The sequence below is a fragment of the Lontra canadensis genome, unplaced genomic scaffold (genome assembly GCF_010015895.1).
Source record: "Lontra canadensis isolate GAN:19392208 unplaced genomic scaffold, GSC_riverotter_1.0 scaffold2, whole genome shotgun sequence".
Classification (NCBI taxonomy): Eukaryota; Metazoa; Chordata; class Mammalia; order Carnivora; family Mustelidae; genus Lontra; species Lontra canadensis.
The window spans coordinates 29,522,262-29,530,222 of NW_022630996.1; positions in this window are offsets into that span (position 1 = coordinate 29,522,262).

Genomic DNA, 7,961 nt, shown 5'->3' on the forward strand with positions numbered 1-7,961 from the left:
GGGGGGAGGGTTGTAGGTAGGTCTATAGAGAGAAAAGATGGCCACTCAGAGAAACCCTCCTGATGGCTTTGGTATTCACTCTGAAGGTAGAGTGAACAAAAATCCCAGTTTGCTGGGGACAGAGGCTTTTGCAGAACAGCTGGTCAGCCTATTGTGGGCTCAGTGACATGCCTTCCCTCTTTTTCTCTGGGTCACAAAATTGGGGTTATGCCCCAAATGGTTATACCTTATTTCTTGCTTTGCCATTGTGTGATGATCTGATCTTCCCACTTAGGGGTAAGCTCCATGAGGGTGGAATGTCTGTGTGGTGAAAAGACACTTCAGGAGCTGCATAAATTCCTCTGCTTCATTGTGAGATAATTTCCGACAGACCTGAAACAAGGTTACCTTGTGAAGACCTTCATAAAAGTGGGATCAAAGAGGCGACCTCTATGGACTTTCCCAAAATTCAAAAAAATTATGAAGTTCCCACCAGAACAAGCAGAAAACCATTCCTTGGCATCAAACCCCACTCTCAGCATTTTGCTGTGAATAAGAAAAATCACAGCCACTCTCCTTTGTTAAGTGCTTACGAGGTACTAGGTATCACTTTGTTCAATTATTACAGCAACCTTATTAGGTAGGATCACTCCCATTTTGTAGTAAGATGACCAACACTCAGAAAAGGTAAAGAGCCAAGGTCATACATCTAATGAGCACAGAATGAGATTCAAAGGCAGGTCCTTCAACTCTAAAACACACAGTCTTCACCACTATCTAGGTGACCTTCTAGCCTAAGAGCCTTTTCCCCAGACATAAACCCTGAGCTGTCATATGTCTGAAGCAACCTTTCACTCTCTCATGGATATCTCAAATTTTATTTTAACTCTTGCCTTCTTTCTTCCTTTCAAAGTGACCTCCTTCCTCTGAAATAACCAACTGCCACCAGGTGTCCCTCCTCTCCTATTAGTGAGCACCACTTTGTTCTAATTGCAAATCAGAGGCAATGCAAGCAAACTGGAAAGCCTTCCTAGCTTAATTCAATTACACAAATTCACATTATCAAGCAACATACTATCCCGATAGGACACCCAGATGAGAGAGCAATGCAAAGGGTACAACACAAGCACACAATGACAAGGCAAACTCAGAGAGTTTCAAATCAAGTTCTAGTTGACAGGAGGAATAGATGGCATCAAACTTTTGGAGGTAATGATTACGGTATATGATGATTAGAAGTCCTTTGTGACTTCTACAAGTAAATATGGAAAGAACTTGGGTTTTCTATCATCCATACTGTATGAAGGTTTAAAAATAGGTCCCAGATTGCACCTCAAAGGCGACCTAATGTCTTTTTCCCTCCTTGTTTATTTTCTGCATCTGTAAGAAACTGTTTCTGAGACCTTAAGTGTGAATCAGATGTTGACCCCGGCTCATTAATATTAAAGGAGTTTGGGGGAGTGAGGATGTGGAACAGAATATTTAAAATGACTTTAGGGCATTGGACAATTAGACATTTTTTGGCATTTAAGATGCCATAATTAAATTATTAACTGGTTTTTTCAATTGCTTGGGCTACTCCCTTTGTTCATCAGACAATAAATGCTCTGTGGTAGCAGCACTCCACAATCAGGAGGAATATTCCTGATGGAACAAGCTTGTTACATTCTGTGTCTTCAAGGCCTCATGCATGAATAATGCATCATGTTTTGAAATTTAGAAAGGGACTTGAGAGTCAGAGGAAACCAAAAAACAAGGAAAAGTTCTGTCATGACTTCCTTTCCTACAGCCCATGACTTCTTCATCTGTCTGGGTGGACACAGAGTGGCCCATGTCTTCCTCCATCTGCGAAGATTTCAAACGCTGCAGCCTTGCCCATGGGCAGTCTGTTTCACACCATGGCTGCTTTCTCTGCCCTCATCCCCTTCACATCCTAGTCCCCACATTCCTGGCGTGAGAGAAAATGTCTACAGAAAAATCCTAATTATTTTATTGGCAAGACCAACTTTGAGGGAAAAAAAGAAAGAAGAAATGAAACAAAGGTAAAATCTTCCTCCAATTTCCTTCTGACCAATTATGTGACTTCCTGTAAGTCCATTTTGATTTCTTTTAAATAGTGAGGGAAAGTCAGGGGCAACATAAGCTTTGCCCCCAATTAATGCTAGCAATGGCAGAAAGTTCCACATGTAAGCCCGATTTTCATCTCTCGGCACTTTGAAGAGCTCCATCACACTGTATCAACAGAGTCACAGCTCGTTTCAACTGTATTTTTTTGCTCCTCCATGCTGAGGGCTGAATTCATCATTTGCCTCACATCATCTCCATGATTGTCACTGGTCTAAGCTGACTGTGGAGTATTTTGGTATTGATTCTATTTCTTTATCTCACCACCTCTGTAGACTTATTTCTAAGTCCCTTGTAACTATTACGTCAAAGGGGGGGGGACATCTGACCATTCCTCAACAGCATTTTTAATCACTAGGGAATGTCAATAGTCTGTCAAAGGACCTATAAAATGTCTTCAGCAGAAGATGTCAAAGACAGGAGGTTTTCATTTGAAATGAAGACAAGGCGGATTCTGTCATAATTAGCGGGGATGGGGCAAGGGCTGGTCATTCTCATGTCCAGCCAGGATGCTCCCTTAAGCAGCACCTGGAGCAGAACTACCTATATCACAATCAGAAATCTAAAATCTGAATCCTTTGTGTCTTTAGGTCAAGGTCAAAGATACCACTTTCCAACGTACATGAAAAGACAAACTGCTGGACCATCTACCTGTCTGGTCAGCTTTGTGTGTCTCGTATTTGTAAGCCCACACATCATGGTATCCCAAAGCTACCACTTTAGGAATAATCCTTCTTTGCTCTCCTGGGGCAGGACTCCCTGTCTGGCTTTTCTTCAGGACCATTACCTTTCAGGGTTCCTGGTTTCTCACTCACATCCGCTATCAGAACAGCTCTCAATGGCTCTTCAGAAAAGTGAAGTAGCCCCTTCAATTGGAACTTAAGCCAAGTGCAGCTGAGAAGGTATGGCTATGGGGGAAGGGAGGGAAATAAAAAGTAGAAATTGGAATGTTCTTCTCAAGACATTAATAGGTCTTTGACAAGAGATCATGAATGTTCCTTGGAGATTAAGAATCACATCCATAAATGATCAGATGGTTCCCTTTTTTAATGTACAACTCATTAGTGACTTATAAACACTAGAGAACCTGAAGAACTTTCTATCAAATTCCTCAGTTTTCACCAGAAGCAATACCCTCCTGTGTTACCAAGGAACAACCTGAAAGTCAGGGAAGTTGACAACATGAAAAGAGGTCAAGGCTACACTCTTACTCATGCAGAGTACCAGAATCCAATCCCAAGTTTACTCCAAATCCGTGATCTGTATAGTCACTGGTCCAAACAGAACACCAGAATCATCACAGCAACTTTTTAAAAACATAAACTCCCAACACCACCCCCTGCCTGCCAGCTCAGAATGTCTGAGAGTAGGATCGGAACTCAGGGTTGTTTTTTTTCAAGTCTTCCTGGTGATGCCCTCAGTGAGCACGCTGGAAACTGCTATCTCCTGTTTGTGGTTGCAGGCCAATACCTTTTTCTCATGTCTTATTTGCACGAACATTCTCCCCTCCATCCCCATTTCCAATGATTGCAATTCACTTGTTCTGTAGAACCAAATTGAAAACAAAAATTTTTTTTCAGGCTGAAGTAATCATCTAATCCATTTTTAAAAATTTATTTATTTGAGAGAAAGAAAGCAGAGTGAGAGAGAGCACGGGGTGGGGTGGTGCAGGGAAAGGCAGAAAGAGAGGGAGAAGAAGGCTCCCCACTAATCACGGACCCCCATGCAGGACTGATCCCAGGACCCCAGGATCATGACCCAATCTGAAGGCAGATGAGTCAGTGACTGAGCCACCCAGGCGCCCCACATCATCTATTTTTAAGGAACCTCACAGGTTCTTGTGATTTAAAAAATTATATAAAGAATCCAGCACAGAGCCAGGAGTTTAGCCACACAACACATTAAATGCTTCCGTCTGTTTTCTCTGGCTCTTCATACTTTAAAAGCAAGAACTATGGGGGTGTTAACCAAATCTTTTGGTTTGAGGAACAAAATTTCGTTTGAAAAAAATCTTAAACATCAAGGCCTCTCCGAGTAAGACATTGAGACAACATATTATTATCAGGTGCTGGAAGTATTACCATTATAAGTAATTGACGTGGATGTGTTTGATCAGCTGTTCTCATAAAATCTATACACTTATCAAAACGCCGTCCATCCCCAACCAAAAGTAATGTCCCACCTATCTTCCCAGTTTGGAATAATTTGTTACTAACATACCAGATGACATAGATCAGAAGCCCACTTGGAGGGAGGACCACACCTTAGCCTCCTCTCGGATCCTCTGCAGCGCAGGCTCAGGGAAGCCCAACACAGCCCACACCACCAAGTGCGGCAGAGATGCTCCAATCCCACTCGTTATAGAGAATTAAGCTTGCTCTGACTTGCTTTTTCATCACATCTTTAAAAATCCTTTTCATCTTCACAGTAAGAAGAATGGTATTTCTATAATGTTTTCCCCATAAAAATTTTGATTAAGAAGCTTTATCTTCACCAGGTAAGAATAAGGGGGCACACAGGTTCCAATAAGAATAATTTCATTTTCCTCTTTAAAAAAAAAAAAATACACATCCGGACTCCATGAAAAGATAGCTCATGGCCCTGTCTCCCTTTCACAGCTTCTTCTGCGCAAACTCGTTTACAAAGGGAATAGATTACCAGTCTTTTCTGACGATCTCTCTTTCCCTCATCCTCGTCTGAATTTAAATGGGGTCATTATGTCAAGCTGGAATAAAATTATTTTATACCCCCTAACTCAGAGAAATCTTGTTTTCACTGAAATTATCTTGCTAAGCAATAAAAATGGGCTAGAACCCAATGGTTTGGTATTTCTAAGACACCTCGGTTAGTCGACATGGCATGTGCACCAAAACCCTTCCATTTTCCACCAGCTGTCAGTAGTAAAATAAGCAATTGTTTTTGTTATTTTTAACTCTCCAGGTTTGCTCTGTTCTTACCCAAAAGCCTTGCTTTGCAGATTGGCATCCCCTTTGCAGATAGGCAGTCCCTAGACAGAGGGCCTTGGTCTTTTCTGGAGAAATGAGTAATGTGTGTCCCCTAAATTGGAGCTCAGCCGCCACACTGGGAAGCTGGGGCCTCCTAGTTCAGGCTGCTGCGGGCCCCAGTGTGCTCCAACGCGCTGCGTGCTCCCACGTGCCTCCACGTGTCAACAGCAGAGCATGGGGGGAAGGGCTGGGCTAGGCTCACCTGCAGGCCGTTGCCAAGGCAGAACTCTGAGGGGCTAGAAGAAGGTGGAATAGAAAGTACATGGCTGAGGCACCTGGGTGGCTCATTCGTTAAGGGTCCACGCTGGGCTTGGGTCAGTGGTCCCGGGTCCTGGGATCAAGCCCCGCATCAGGGTGAGCGCCTGCTTCTCCCTCTGCCTGCCACTCCCCTTGCTTATGCTTTCTCTCTCTCTCTCTCAAATAAATAAATAAAATCTTTAAAAAATAAAGAAAGAAAGGGCATGACCTGGTACCTGGAGGCAGAAGGTGTGTGTAATCCTTCTATCACAGTGGAGCCCATTGCCAGAAAAGAAAAAAACCTCTCTCTCTAAACCCCTTGTGAACACATACAGATTCCAAAGAATGATGCAAATGTTCTTTTCTTTTCCTATCAGGATATGTCTCAGATCAGCTGTCTTTTCTATTTCTTTTTCTCCTCTGTGTGCTCCCTCTTTCCACTGAACCCTGTGGCACGTTATTAGTGCTGGACAAACAGATTCTTGGCTCCATCTCAGGTAAGCAAATGTGGACCCTGATGTTCGTCAGACTAGATTATTTGATAAACAATAAAACCCTCCTGCATTTATTGATCATCTCCTAGAGCACAGTAAATTTTTTGCTACAAAGCCCCTCACCCTATCATCCTTGGCTGGATGAGATCAGGATGTTATGGTCTTAAACACTGAAGCAGAAAAAAATATTTTGGCTTTAAGTCCCAAAGACTTAATGCAGAGGTTTAAATGCAGTGGGTTATTTCCACCATACCATACTTACTATTTTTTAAAATAATAATTACAATAACAACTCATACTTACTTTGTTTCTGCTAGTTTTCAGTGCTTTATTAAGCACTGAAGGCTCTGTTAAGCCTCCCAACAATATTAAGAAATAGATTTAATAATTACCCAGTTTCGCTGAAGTTAATTTTCCAAAACTCACAGTAAACAATGGCAGCAGCATCAAAATCAGGAAATTGGGTTCCCCAGCCCATGTCTCAGCCACCATATTTGACTGCTATGTGGGCAAAGAGTACAAAGATTCAGTAATGCAAGAAGAATTCGTTTTCAAGACCTTGTGTCCAGCATGGTAATGACAGTTAACAACACCGTACTGTACACCTGAAATGTGTTAAGAGGAGAGCTCTTCCATATTCTTACCTCTAAATCCCCCAAACACAAATGGTAACTATAAAGGTGATGCATATATTAATTAATTTAATTGTGGTGCTCATCCAACAATATGTATATCAAAACGTCAAGTTGTATACCTTAAATATATACAACTTTTATATGTCAATTATAGCTCAAGAAAGCTATTTAAAAAGAAAGGAAAGGGGCGCCTGCGTGGCTCGGTCAGTTGGGCATCCAACTGTTGATTTTGACTCAGGTCATGATCTCAGGGTCCTGGGATTGAGCCCTGCATCTCTCTCCTTCTTGATAAATTATTTTGCCACAACCCAACAACGGTTCAGTAAGAATTTTCAGTACACACAAATTTTAGATTATTAAAATGTTCTATACGATATCTATTAATTTTAAGAAACAAGTATGCAGGACAAATGCTTTTGAGCGCAAAAATAGGTAAATAAAATGTCTTGTGTTTATTTCATCAACTAGTGTTGTAAAATGTAAATGTGTTTTTGTGTTTAATAGTTAATGACAGGGTTTTCATCAGCCCAAAATGAGAGAATTGCAATGCATTCTTCAATAAACTTGCACAATATATTTGCATTACATAAAAGATTTTCTAAGACTCACATGCTTTTTAAGCTCATTTATATCACAGCATATCATATCACAAACTGTGTACCTGACCTTTTGAGCTAAAACAGGGCAGGTTCCAGATATTCCAAAGATACAATTTCCTCCTGTAGTTTAGTAAAGACCACAAACTTATCAGATTTCTTCAAAATTAATCAGCAGAATTATGCTGAGGGTTTTTTGCATGAGAAAAGAAGCCAACAAAGCTTATATAACTTATATATATAACCATACATTTCCCTTGTTCCCCACTTGAATGTGAACTCTTCTAAAGTAGATAGATGGTTTGCACAAAGAGCTCAATAAACATTGGTTAAATAACTCAGGCTCTCTCTTTTGACTCCCACCCTACCATACACATACCAGTACTACTAGCAAATACCAGAAGGCAACTGGCTCTGAAGTCAGCCCAGCCCCTGTCCCTGGGGAAGTAAGAGTCAGAGTTTAATCACCTGAGCAGAATTTCTTTTCTTGAGAAGAGTCATCACCTGGTTCCCTTGAATACAGATAATTCACTGGATTCATCAAGCTGTCACAGGAATTCATAGGCGTGCTTGAGGTGCCATGAACTTCACTGGCTCAGTGAACTTATTCTGATGACAAAGCTCCTTTTGTAAGAGAAGGTGTAGGTGCGGAGCCGAATTCTCTTGCTAACCTTTGGTTCTCCTTCATGTCAGCCACCCTTAACCCCAATGAAGCAGAAGGACCCTAGCATAAAATGAGCCCTTTTCTGCACAGTACCCCCATGGCCCTTTGCGTTGGAGTCGCTCCCAACCCTGCAGCAGAAAGTTGGCCCCAGGGTTGGGATCCGAATCAGATAGTCTGTTGCCTGCAGAAATGCGCACGCTCAGTTCATAATCCTGCCTACACCCAGT